This window comes from Mobula hypostoma, assembly GCF_963921235.1.
Source record: "Mobula hypostoma chromosome 13 unlocalized genomic scaffold, sMobHyp1.1 SUPER_13_unloc_1, whole genome shotgun sequence".
Lineage (NCBI taxonomy): Eukaryota > Metazoa > Chordata > Chondrichthyes > Myliobatiformes > Myliobatidae > Mobula > Mobula hypostoma.
In genome coordinates this window covers 132501-146527 of record NW_026948145.1, presented here as the reverse complement: position 1 = coordinate 146527, position 14027 = coordinate 132501, and the positions used below count along the sequence as shown (strand labels likewise).

General features: G+C 46.3%; 1 protein-coding gene across 1 annotated transcript in view; it reads right to left on the bottom strand.

Moving 5' to 3' along the window:
• Positions 1-14027, bottom strand: part of LOC134341281 (junctional adhesion molecule A-like) — a 37492-nt gene that overhangs the window by 17780 nt on the left and 5685 nt on the right. The window lies entirely within an intron of this gene.

Genomic DNA, 14027 nt, shown 5'->3' with positions numbered 1-14027 from the left:
TCCTATTATTCCCAACCCTTTGCCTCCTGCCAATCAGCCAATCTTCTGTCTGTGCAAATAACTTTCCTGTAATAAAATAATCTGGAAAAAAAAACCTTTTGCTATCCTCGTCAATATTTTTGGCTAACTTACGTTGATATTTCATTTTCTCTCTCCTCATTGATTCTTTTAGTTGTGTCTGTTCCATTTTTAAATATTCCCAATCATCTACTTTCCCTCTGTTTTCACTACAGCATACGCCCATTCTTCTGGTTTATGCTGTCGTTGACTTGGCTCGTCACTTATGTTTGCTCCATGCTCCCATGAGAGTACTGTGGCATATATCTTTCCGGCACCTTCCGAATTGCCCCCAGAAACTCAGGCCAGTGCTGTTTCTGTCATCCCTGCCAATGTCCCTGTCCAAGAACAAAAGTATCTGGCATGCTTGCCTTCATTGGTGAGAAGTCAGCTTGCAGCCACATAAAACGATGATTGGGCCTTGTTTGGAGTGTTGTGTGCAGATTTGCTTGTTGATTGCAGAGTATGGAGGCTTTGCAAAGGTGCCGAAGAGTTTCATCAGCATATTGCCTTGTTATGGAGAAATAACTGGAAGGAACGGTTGGGCTCTGTGTCTGACCCCTGCTCTGGGAGTGTGATGGGACAGTGTAGAGGGAGTTTCACTCTGTGTCTGACCAATTTCCTGGGAGTGTGTGATGGGACAGTGTAGAGGGAGATCCACTCTGTGTCCGACCCATACCCTGGGAGTGTGTGAGGGGTCAGGGATGATTTGTTTACCAGAAGAAATTGTGGAAGGTGAGCCTGGTTTGGAGAGTGGGTGTGAGGTGGAGCCTAGGGGCTGTTAACGCACAGTTGAACAGTAAGATGTGGAAAGGCCAGTTCAGCTGCATTCCTGAGCATACATGGGCAGGTTGAATGGATCAGAGAACATAGAACAATTTAGCACGGGACCTCTCTGTCTGGAAAATCTTGCCCAGTACATCCTCTTTAAACCTTAACCCTCTCACAAATCTATAACTCATTTCCACCTTGGGAAGAGGGCACTGACAGTCTACCCTCTCAATGCCTCACATCACTTCTGTCAGTTCACCCCCCTCAATCTGTGACACTCCAAACAAACAGCCCAATTGTCCAACGTCTCCTTCTAGCTAGTGCTCTATAATTCTGGTACCATCCCAGTGAGCCTCTTTCTGTCCCTTTCCATTGCCTCCACATCTTTCCAGTACTGCGTGTCGTATTCCTAATATGGCCAACCAATGTTTTATACAGCTAGCTCATTACTTGTATATTCAACACTTCAACTAATAAAGGCAAGTGTGCCATATGCCTTCTATTGGTGTTACCCCTCAGGGAGCTATTGACACACCCCATGATGCCTCTGTCGAAGGTCCTACACTTCTATCAACACACCCCATGATGCCTCTGTCGAAGGTCCTACACTTCTATCAACACACCCCATGATGCCTCTGTCGAAGGTCCTACACCTGCTGTGTGCTCTCCTCTTGCATTTGATCTCCCAAAGCACATCACACTGGTCTGGATTAAACTCTTATCTGTGATTTCTCCACCCATATTTGCAATGCATCTCCATCCTGCTGAATCCTTTTGACTACCCTCTTCACCATCTACAGCTCCATCAATTTCTGTATCATCTGAAACCTTACTGATCACCCCATGAGCGCTTCTGTGCATGTCATTTATATATATTACTGAACCCTACGGAACACCACTGGCCACATATCTCCAGCCAGATGCTACTCTTTGTCTTCTATGGCCAACACAATTTTGAATTCAATCTACGAGAATTGTTGACAACATCCACTGCCCTATCCCTTTAGAAAACTCACATCGTTTGTAGGACAGGTCCTCTCCTGCACAAAGCCATGCTGATTGTCTCCAATACGTTTCTGCTTTTGTACATGACCAAATGTTATCCCCAAGTATACCTTACAATAGATTCCCTACCGCCAATGTACGGCTCACCAGTCTACAATTTCCCTTCTTCAGCAGAAGAACAACTATTCTCCAGACCTCTGGGACCTCAACTGTGGCTGAACAGGACACAAAGATCTCCGCCAAGCTCCCACAGTCTCCTCTCCTGCCTTTCCCAACATCCTGGGAGAGATCCCATTGATCCCTCGGGACTTATCCACCTCAACATTCTTCAAGAGACCCAATGCCAATTCCTTCTTATGCCCTCAAATATCAGCGCATCACTCTCTAGTCTCACAGACCTCCACGTTTGTCTCATTAGTGATACTGATGCCAAATACACATTTAGTTCCTCATGCACATACACTGACTCCAAGTGTTAATTCCTTCCTTTGCCCTTGAGTCATCTTACGTACTCCCTAGTCCTCCTCCTGGTTTCAATTTACGTATAAAGGGATTCTCTGTAATTCTAGTCGCCAAGAACATTTCATGGCTCACTTTATCCCTCCTGATTCCCTGTTTAAGTTCTTACCCGCTCCTCGAAATTTGATTTCAGCTTCCTAAACCTTAGATGTGCTTCCTTTTCTCTCGATATTCAAGGATTCCGAAATTGCCGTCATTGTCATTCTTTCTCACAGGAAGATGCTGGTCCAGAATTCTGACCAACTGTCCCTAAATAACTCCCACAATTGATAAAATCTGCTCTCAATCTACTCTGCCCTGCTCCTGCTTGATACAGTTTGAATTATCCTTCCCCAACCCATCGTTCTAAAGTCCAGACTTTTGCGTCGCACACTCCCAGGACACGGGTCAGACACAAAGTGAAACTCCCTCCACACTGTCCCGTCACACACTCCCAGGGCACGGGTCAGACACAGAGTGAAGCTCCCTCTACCCTGTCCCATCACACACTCCCAGGGCACGGGTCAGACACAGAGTGAAGCTCCCTCTACACTGTCCCATCACACACTCCCAGGACACGGGTCAGACACAGAGTGAAGCTCCCTCTACACTGTCCCATCACACACTCCCTCTACACTGTCCCATCACACACTCCCAGGACACGGGTCAGACACAGAGTGAAGCTCCCTCTACACTGTCCCATCACACACTCCCAGGACACGGGTCAGACACAGAGTGAAGCTCCCTCTACACTGTCCCATCACACACTCCCAGGACACGGGTCAGACACAGAGTGAAGCTCCCTCTACACTGTCCCATCACACACTCCCAGGACACGGGTCAGACACAGAGTGAAGCTCCCCCTACACTGTCCCATCACACACTCCCAGGACACGGGTCAGACACAGAGTGAAGCTCCCTCTGCACTGTCCCATCAGACACTCCCAGGACACGGGTCAGACACAGAGTGAAGTTCCCTCTATACTGTCCCATCACACGCTCACTCTACACTGTACCATCATACACTGACATGTCTTCAAAAATAAAATTTAATTTTAATCTGGCTATATTTCAAATGCATAGTCTTGTTACTTAATGCTTTAATAAAGAAAGACATATATTACTGTATCACAGATGTGCTTTTAATATTTTGATAACTTTATTTTAATATAATCGTTTTTTTGTAATTCTATGTATTTTATTTTATATATTTAAATACATTATTCTGAAAAGGGGACATAGGATCCATCGGACTAGCAAAGGGGTTCATGGCATAAAAGTTTAGAATCCTGCTCTACACTGTCCCATCACACACTCCCAGGACACGGGTCAGACACAGAGTGAAGTTCCCTCTACACTGTCCCATCACACACTCCCAGGGCACGGGTCAGACACAGAGTGAAGCAACGGCCTACACTGTCATGTCACACTCAACCCCAGTCAAATTTTAGCCGGTGTTGTGATGTGAGTGTGTCCTGCTGATGAACCCACTGGAGACAATCACAATCTGTGATGTAACGGATTACCCTGCCCTGGGTTCCCGATGGCCTCCCCAGAACCTGTGCAGGGGAAGGGGAAGTTAGACCTGAGAGTAACCCTATCCCTCTCGACCTCCAGGAGTGCAGCTTCTGCCATGACCCCTGCCTGCACGTCCACCTGGTGAGGAGGCACCAGAACACACAATGCCTGGACAATACCGTCTTCCAGAACCTAATAGGCCATGTTCAGGAAAACTGGCCCAATCTCTCCCTAATCCGTGCACTGGGCATTAGGGTTAGGATCCACCCGCCCCCCACTCTCTCTCTGTCCCCACCCCTCTCACTTCGCACATATCTCTGCCCCCACCCCTCTTTTCTCCCCTCTCCCTCTACCCTGCCTCTTCTTATTGCTGTTTCCCCGTCCCCAGCCCTCTCTCCGTCTACCTCACCTATTTTCCCCGTCCCCACCCTCTCTCCCTCCTATCCCTCGTTTTTACCCAACTTCCACCACTGGCCAAATCCTCTCTCCATTCCCAATCTCTCTGACCTCATCCCCCAGTTCCTCCTCTGTCCTCCCTCTCCTCACCCTGTCTGTCTCCCTACCCCCGCCATCTCCCTGTCTCTCCCTTACTCTCTTATCTCTGTACACGTGTGAGTAAGCGAGTGTGTTTATTATTCTCATATCCACTATTTACCAAAGTTCAGTTTTAATTCCTCTAGTTTATCAATGTTCAACATTTGTAGAGTATGTCAATATTAACTGTAGTTAACTTCTGACCACAATGATCACAATCACAGGTAGGCAGGAATTCAAACATGCCCCAGTAAGATTGTAACACTTGCCGAGCAGAGAGACTGGGCACCCGTTACTCAGATGGCAGAGATATTCTCTCATGGGCAGCAGGACCACCGCTGTCCTGCACCATATGAAGGTCATCTCCCCAGTCACCAGGCTTTCCCTCAAGACCTCTGTGTGGTGTTGTTGCACCCCTCCACTCCCAGGAAATTCCAGGAAGCGCCCCCCCCCCCCAGAGCTCTCTCTGCCCATACAGCACAGGGGATCTGCCCCAGCTGAGCTGGTTGAGGGCGCTCCGCAGCTGTAACACTCTGTTCTACCTCAGTGCACTGTGTACGGAAAGAGACTGCAAGACAAGCTTTTTGCTTTATCTCGGTACATGTGACATTAATAAACATACAAGCTCTGTCTGACTTCAGCTTTCTAAATCTTACTTATAGGTCCTATTTCTTTTTGGCTAAATTCACCACTTATCTCAACATCCACAATTCCCTTAGCTTGCAATCCTTGTCCTTTCATCCAACTGGAACATATTAGCCCTGTACTTGGCGCCTTTAGTCAAACCCTCCACATCGCAGATGTGGTCTTGCCCAGTAAACCAAGTTCCCAATTTACTCTCCCTCTTTCCTAACACTCTCATTGGCCCATTGGGAGAGAATGGGAAGCTGTTATGTCTGTTCAAAGTTCAAAGTAAAATTTATTATCAGAGTACATACATGTTACCACATACAACCCTGAGATTCTTTTTTTGTGGGCATACTTAGCAAATCTATAGAACAGTAACTGTAAAAACGTACAATGAACAACACACTGTGCAAATGCAGATATCAATAGATAGAAATTAATAAATAACAAGCACAAAATAACAAGATAAAAGAGTCCTTAAATGAGTCCCTTTGCTCAAGAGCCTGATGGATGAGGGGCAGGAACTGTTCTTGAACCTGATGATGAGAGTCCTGAGGCTCTTGTACCTTCAACCTAATGGCAGCAGCAAGAAGAGAGCTTGGCCTGGGTGGTGGGGATCTCTGATGATGGATGCTGCTTTCCTATGGCAGCGATTCATGTAGATGTGCTCAATGGTTGGGAGGGTTTTACCAGTGATGTATGGGGCCAAATCCACCACCATTGGTAGGATTTTCAGCTCAAAGGAATTGGTGTTCCCATACCAGGCTGCAATGTAGCCAGTCAGCACACCATCCACCACTCATCATCATCGTCATCGTCAGGTGCCGTGCCCAGTTTGAGCTTTGACTGCCATGGCCCACACACTCCTGTTTCAGGTCAAGTGGATCAATTCATTGGAATTCATTTCCAGTTCTCTGGCTGTTGTCTCCATCATCATTTGTCTTTGTCTTCCTCTTGCTTTCTTCCCTTCAATCTTTCCCATAATTACCGTGCATTCTAACTCCTCTTTCCTGATCACATGTCCAATGAAATTACATTGCCTTTTCATGATCTCATACATCATAGAAACATAGAAAATCTACAGCACAATACAGGCCCTTCGGCCCACAATGCTGTGCCTAACATGTACTCACTTTAGAAATTACCTAGGGTTCCCATAGCCCTCTATTTTTCAAAGCTCCATGTACCAGTCCAGGAGTCTCCTAAAAGACCCTATCGTATCCACCTCCATCAACATCGCTGGCAGACCATTCCACACACTCACCACTCTCTGCATAGAAAACTTACCCCTGACATCTCCTCTGTACCTACCTCCAAGCACCTTAAAACTGTGCCCTCTAGTGCTAGCCATTTCAGCCCTGAGAAAAAGCCTCTGACTATCCACACGATCGATGCCTCTCATCATCTTATACACCTCTATCAGGTCATCTGTCATCCGACACCGCTCCAAGGAGAAAAGACGCGAGTTCACTCAACCTAGTCTCATAAGGCATCCTCCCCAATCCAGGCAACATCCTTGTAAATCTCCTCTGCACCCTTTCTATGGCTTCCACATCCTTCCTGTAGTGATAGAAACCATAGAAACTACAGCACAGAAACAGGCCCTTTGGCCCTTCTTGGCTGTGCCGAACCATTTTCTGCCTAGTCCCACTGACCTGCACACGGACCATATCCCTCCATACATCTCCCATCCATGTATCTGTCCAATTTAATCTTAAATGTTAAAAAAGAACCCGCATTTACCACCTCGTCTGGCAGCTCATTCCATACTCCCACCACTCTCTGTGTGAAGAAGCCCCCGCTAATGTTCCCTTTAAACTTTCCCCCCATCACCCTTAACCCATGTCCTCTGGTTTTTTTCTCCCCTTGCCTCAGTGGAAAAAGCCTGCTTGCATTCACTCTATCCATACCCATCATAATTTTATATACCTCTATCAAATCTCCCCTCATTCTTCTACGCTCCAGGGAATAAAGTCCTAACCTATTCAACCTTTCCCTGTAACTGAGTTTCTCAAGTCCCGGCAACATCCTTGTAAACCTTCTCTGCACTCTTTCAACCTTATTTATATCCTTCCTGTAATTTGGTGACCAAAACTGCACACAATACTCCAGATTCGGCCTCACCAATGCCTTATACAATCTCATCATAACATTCCAGCTCTTATACTCAATACTTTGATTAATAAAGGCCAATGTACCAAAAGCTCTCTTTACGACCCTATCTACCTGTGACACTACTTTTAGGGAATTTTGTATCTGTATTCCCAGATCCCTCTGTTCCACTGCACTCTTCAGTGCCTTACCATTAACCCTGTATGTTCTACCTTGGTTTGTCCTTCCAACGTGCAATACCCCACACTTGTCTGTATTAAACTCCATCTGCCATTTTTCAGCCCATTTTTCCAGCCGGTCCAAGTCCCACTGCAGGCTCTGAAAACCTTCCTCACTGTCTACTACACCTCCAATCTTTGTATCATCAGCAAATTTGCTGATCCAATTTATCACATTATCATCCAGATCATTGATATAGATGACAAATAACAATGGACCCAGCACTGATCCCTGTGGCACACCACTAGTCACAGGCCTCCACTCAGAGAAGCAATTCTCTACTACCACTCTGTGGCTTCTTCCATTGAGCCAATGTCTCATCCAGTTTCCCACCTCTCCATGTATACCTAGCGACTGAATTTTCCTAACTAACCTCCCATGCGGGACCTTGTCAAAGGTCTTACTGAAGTCCATGTAGACAATATCCACTGCCTTCCCTTCATCCACTTTCCTGGTAACCTCCTCGAAAAACTCCAATAGATTGGCCAAACATGACCTACCATGCACAAAGTCATGTTGACTCTCCCTAATAAGTCCCTGCCTATCCAAATGTTTGTAGATTCTGTCTCTTAGTACTCCCTCCAATAATTTACCTACTACCGACATTAAACTTACTGGCCTATAATTTCCCGGATTACTTTTCGATTCTTTTTTAAACAACGGAACAACATGAGCCACTCTCCAATCCTCCGGCACCTCACCTGTAGACAGCGACATTTTAAATATTTCTGCCAGGGCCCCTGCAATTTCAACACTAGTCTCCTTCAAGGTCCGAGGGAACACTCTGTCAGGTCCCGGGGATTTATCCACTTTAATTTTCCTCAAGACAGCAAGTACCTCCTCCTTTTCAATCTGTACAGTTTCCATGATCTCACTACTTGTTTCCCTTAATTCCATAGACTTCACGCCAGTTTCCTTAGTAAATACAAACGCAAAAAACCTATTTAAGATCTCCCCCATTTCCTTTGGTTCCGCAGATAGCCGACCACTCTGATCTTCAAGAGGACCAATTTTATCCCTTACAATCCTTTTGCTCTTAATATACTTGTAAAAGCTCTTTGGATTATCCTTCACTTTGACTGCCAAGGCAACCTCATGTCTTCTTTTAGCCCTCCTGATTTCTTTCTCAAGTATTTTCTTGCACTTCTTATACTCCTCAAGCACCTTATTTACTCCCTGCTTCCTATATATGTCATACAACTCCCTCTTCTTCTTTATCAGAGTTGCAATATCCCTTGAGAACCAAGGTTCCTTATTCCTATTCACTTTGCCTTTAATCCTGACAGGAACATACAAATTCTGCACTCTCAAAATTTCTCCTTTGAAGGCTTCCCACCTACCGATCACATCCTTGCCAGAGAACAACCTGTCCCAATCCACGCTTTTTAGATCCTTTCTCATTTCTTCAAATTTGGCCTTCTTCGAGTTAAGAACCTCAACCCTTGGACCAGATCTATCCTTGTCCATGATCAAGTTGAAACCAATGGTGTTATGATCACTGGAACCAAAGTGCTCCCCTACACAGACTTCTGCTACTTGTCCTAACTCGTTTCCTAACAGGAGATCCAATATTGCATCCCCTCTAGTTGGTCCCTCTATATATTGATTTAGAAAACTTTCCTGAACACATTTTACAAACTCTAAACCATCTAGACCCCTAACAGTATGGGAGTCCCAATCAATATATGGAAAATTAAAATCCCCTACCACCACAACTTTATGTTTCCTGCAGTTGCCTGCTATCTCTGCAGATTTGCTCTTCCAATTCTCGTTGACTAATACAATCCCACTAATACCTTTCCTGTTTCTCAGCTCCACCCATAAGGACTCAGTAGACAAGCCCTCTAATCTGTCCTGCCTGAGCACTGCTGTAACATTTTCCCAAAGAAGCAATGAATCCAGATGTCGTGGTGCACATCGGTACCAATGACATAGCAAGGAAGAGTGAGGAGGTCCTGGACAGTGAGTATAGAGAGCTTGGTAGGACGTTGAAAAGCAGGACATCTGGATCCAGGAACAAGCAATGCTACTCCCCCACCTTTCATTCCTCTGCCTCGATCACATCTGAAACATCGGAACCCTGGAATATTAAGCTGCCAGTCCTGCCCCTCCTGTAGCCAAGTTTCACTAATTGTTATAACATCATAATTCCACGTGTCAATCCACGCCCTCAACTCATCCGTCTTCCCCGCAATACTCCTAGCATTGAAATATATACACCTCAGAAGATTTTTACCACCACTCACAATCTTTCTTGCTTGAACTTTTAACATCATTTATTTTCACCCCAGCCACACTGTCAGCTCTGGCACTCTGGTTCCCATCCCCCCTGCAAATCTAGTTTAAAGCCTCCCCAATAGCACTAACAAACCTCCCTGAAAGGATATTGGTCCCCCTATAGTTCAAGTGTAACCCGTCTCTCTTGTACAGGTCCCACCTGCCCCAGAAGAGGTCCCAATTATCCTGAAATCTGAAACCCTGCCCCCTACACCAGTTCCTCAGCCACTTGTTCCTCCTCCAGAGCATCCTATTCCTACCGTCACTGGCACGTAGCAAAGGTAGCAATCCTGAGATTACCACCCTCAAGGTCCTGCTTTTCAACGTCCTACCAAGCTCTCTATACTCACTGTCCAGGACCTCCTCACTCTTCCTTGCTATGTCATTGGTACCGATGTGCACCACGACATCTGGCTGATCATCCTCCCACTTCAGAATGTCATGCAATCGATTAGAGACATCCTTGACCCTGGCACCTGGGATGCAACAAACCATCCTGGATTCTCTGTCACGACCACAGAACCTCCTATCTGCACCTCTAACTATCGAGTCCCCTATCACTACCACTCTCCTCTTTCTTCCCCCTCCCTTCCGCACTGCAGAGCCAGACTCAGTGCCAGAGATCCGGCTACTGCAGCTTGTCCCAGGTAAGTCATCCCCCCCAACAGTATCCAATGCGGTATACTTGTTGTTGAGGGGAATGGCCACAGGGGAACCCTGCTCTGCCTGCCCTTTCCTCTTCCCTCGCCTGACAGTGACCCAATTTCCTGTCCTCTGCTCCTTTGGCGTAACTACCTCCCTGTAGCTACGATCTATAATCTCCTCATTCTCCCGAATGATCCGCAGGTCATCCAGCTCCTGCTCCACTTCCCTCACGCGGTTTGTTAGGAGCTGCAGCTGGATGCAGCTGATGTGACCAGAACTGAGCACAGTACTCCAAGTGGGGTCTGACAAGGGTCCTATTTTGCTGTAACATTACCTCTCGGCTCCTAAACTCAATCCCAGATTGATGAAGGCCAATGCACCGTATGCCTTCTTAACCACAGAGTCAATCTGTTGTAGCAGCTTTGAGTGTCCTGTGGACTCCGACCCCAAGATCCGTCTGATCCTCCACACTACCAAGAGTCTTACCATTAATACTATATTTTGGGGTGTATGGGGCATCAGGGAGGGGTAGCACCTCTGGTGGGGGAACATGTCGCGTCCTTTTCAGGGCGGTTAGTCCACCTTTGGTCCCCACCTGGCACTCAGCTCTCACCTGTGGCTCCCCATAGCTGTTTGCATGTGACAGCGGCCACACCCCGGGCAACGACTTCGACAAGCCGGCTAAACCAGGTGAGGGTAGCCGACGGGTCTCGAACCCTCGGTGAGATAGGGAGTTGTCTATCCCAGCATGTGAAGACAGACTCCGGCGGATTGAGCAGACGAGACCAATGGAAGGTCCAACGGTCAAGAAGATGGTCTCTGCAAGCGTCGTGGAACGTGTAGAGCAGGGCAAGACACAGAAGATGTCCTGGTCATCCACTGTGCCTAGTCCCAACTCCAGTCGTCTTGACTCTGTCTTGCCACTGGATCCAGATGGGAATTGGGAAGAGAGAGTGAGGCTGACGCCGCGCAACTCTCCCTCACTTAAATCCAAATCATGCGCTAGTCTCGACACCATCATCATCATAATGGTGTCGAGGTGTTCATCGACGACGACAATGGACAAGCAACAATATTTCGCCATCATATTGGACCTACCAAAATGAACCACCTCACACTTATCTGGGTTGAACTCCATCTGCCACTTCTCAGTCCAGTTTTGCACACTATCAATGTCCCACTGCAACCTCTGATAACCCTCCCCATTATCCACAACATCCCCAACCTTTGTGTCATCAGCAAATTTACTAACCCATCCCTCCACTTCCTCATCCAGGTCATTTATAAGAATCACGAAGAGAAGGAGTCCCAGAACAGATCCCTGAGACACGCCACTGGTGACCAGCCTCCATGCAGAAAATGACCTGTCTACAACCACTCTTTGCCTTCTGTGGGCAAGCCAATTCTGGATCCACAAAGCAAGGTCCCCTTGGATCCCATGCCTCCTTACTTTCTCAATAATCCTTGCATGGGGTACCTTACCTTGCTGAAATCTATATACACTACATCTACTGCTCTACCTTCATCAATGTGTTTAGTCACATCCTCATAAAATTCAATCAGGCTCGTAAGGCACAACCTGCCTTTGACAAAGCCATGCTGACTATTCCTAATCATATTATGCCTCTCTAAATGTTCATAAATCCTGCCTCTCAGGATCTTTTCCATCAACTTAACAACCACTGAAGTAAGACTCACTGGTCTATAATTTCCTGGGCTATCTCTACTCTTCCTTGAATAAGGGAACAACATCTACAAAATCCTCCAGAACCCCTCCCGTCCCCATTGGTGATACAAAGATCATTGCCGGAGGCTCAGCAATCTCCTGCCTCAACTCCCACAGTAGTCTGGGGTACATCTCGTCCGGTCCCGGTGACTTATCCAACTTGATGCTTTCCAAAAACTCCAGCATATCCTGTTTCTTAATGTCTATAAGCTCAAGCTTTTCAATCCGCTGTAAATCATCCCTACAATCGCCAAGATCCTTTTCCGTAGTGAATACTGAAGCAAGTTATTCATTAAGTACCTCGGCTATCTCCTCCGATTCCATACACACTTTTCCACTGTCACATTTGATTGGTCCTACTCTCTCACGTCTTATCCTCTTGCTCTTCACACACTTGTAGAATGCCTTAGGTTTGTTCTACTCGCCAAGGCCTTCTCATGGCCCCTTCTGGTTCTCCTAATTTCATTCTTAAGCCCCTTCCTGTTAGCCTTATAATCTTCGAGATCTCTATCATTACCTAGTTTTTTGAACCTTTCGTAAACTTTCCTTCTCGGCTAGATTTTCAACAGCCTTTGTTCACCACGGTTCCTGTACCCTACCACATCCTTTCCCTTCCTCATTGGAACATACCAGTGCAGAACGCCATGCAAATATCCCCTGAACACTTGCCACATTTCTGCTGTGCATTTCCCTGAGAACATCTGTTCCCAATTTATGCTTCCAAGTTCCTGCCTGATAGCTTCATATTTCCCCTTACTCCAATTAAACATTTCCTAATTTGTCTGTTCCTATCCCTCTCCAATGCTATGGTAAAGGAGATAGACTTGTGATCACTATCTCCAAAATGCTCTCCCACTGAGAGACCTGACACCTGACCAGGTTAATTTCCCAATACCAGATCAAGTACAGTCTCTCCTCTTGTAGGCTTATCTACATATTGTGCCTGGAAACCTTCCTGAACACACCTAACAAACTCCACCCCATCTAAACCCCTTGCTCTAGGGAGATGCCAATCAATATTTGGGAAATTAAAATCTCCCACCACGACAACCCTGTTATTATTACACCTTTCCAGAATCTGTCTCCCTATCTGCTCCTCGATGTCCCTGTTACTATTGGTCTATAAAAAACACCCAGTAGAGTTATTGTCCCCTTCCTGTTTCTAACTTCCACCCACAGAGACTCCATAGACAATCCCTCCATGACTTCCTCCTTTTCTGCAGCCATGACACTATCTCTGATCAGCAGTGACATGCCCCCACCTCTTTTGCCTCCCTCCCTGTCCCTTCTAAAGCCTGGCACTCTAAGTAACCATTCCTGCCCCTGAGCCATCCAAGTCTCTGTAATGGCCACAACATCATAGCTCTAAGTACATATCCAGGCTCTAAGCTGATCTGCTTTTTTCATGATGCTTTTTGCATTAAAATAGACACATCTCAAACCAGTGGTCTGAGCGTATCCCTTCTCTATCACCTGCCTATCTTCCTCCTTGCACTATCTCCAAACTTTCTCTATATGTGAGCTAACCGCCCCTTCCTCCGTCTCTTCAGTTCGGTTCCCACCCCCAGCAATTGTAGTTCAAACTCTCTCCAAAAGCCTTCTCTCTCCCAATCTATAAATGGGAGTGCAGATGGGGAGAGTGAATAGGAAGGGATTGGGTCTCGTTGGGAGCGTGGATATGGAGAGTGATTAGGAAGGGGGTGTGTCCCTTGGGAGTGCGGATGGGTGAGTGAACAATACAAATTAGCCAGAGAAAGTGGCTCACCTGAGGACTGGGAGAAATTCAGAGTTCAGCAGAGGAGGACAAAGGGCTTAATTAGGAAGGGGAAAAAAGATTATGAGAGAAAACTGGCAGAGAACATAAAAACGGACTGTAAAAGCTTTTATAGATATGTAAAAAGGAAAAGACTGATAAAGACAAATGTAGGTCCCCTGCAGACAGAAACAGGTGAATTGATTATGGGGAGCAAGGACATGGCAGACCAATTGAATAATTATTTTGGTTCTGTCTTCACTAAGGAGGACATAAATAATCTTC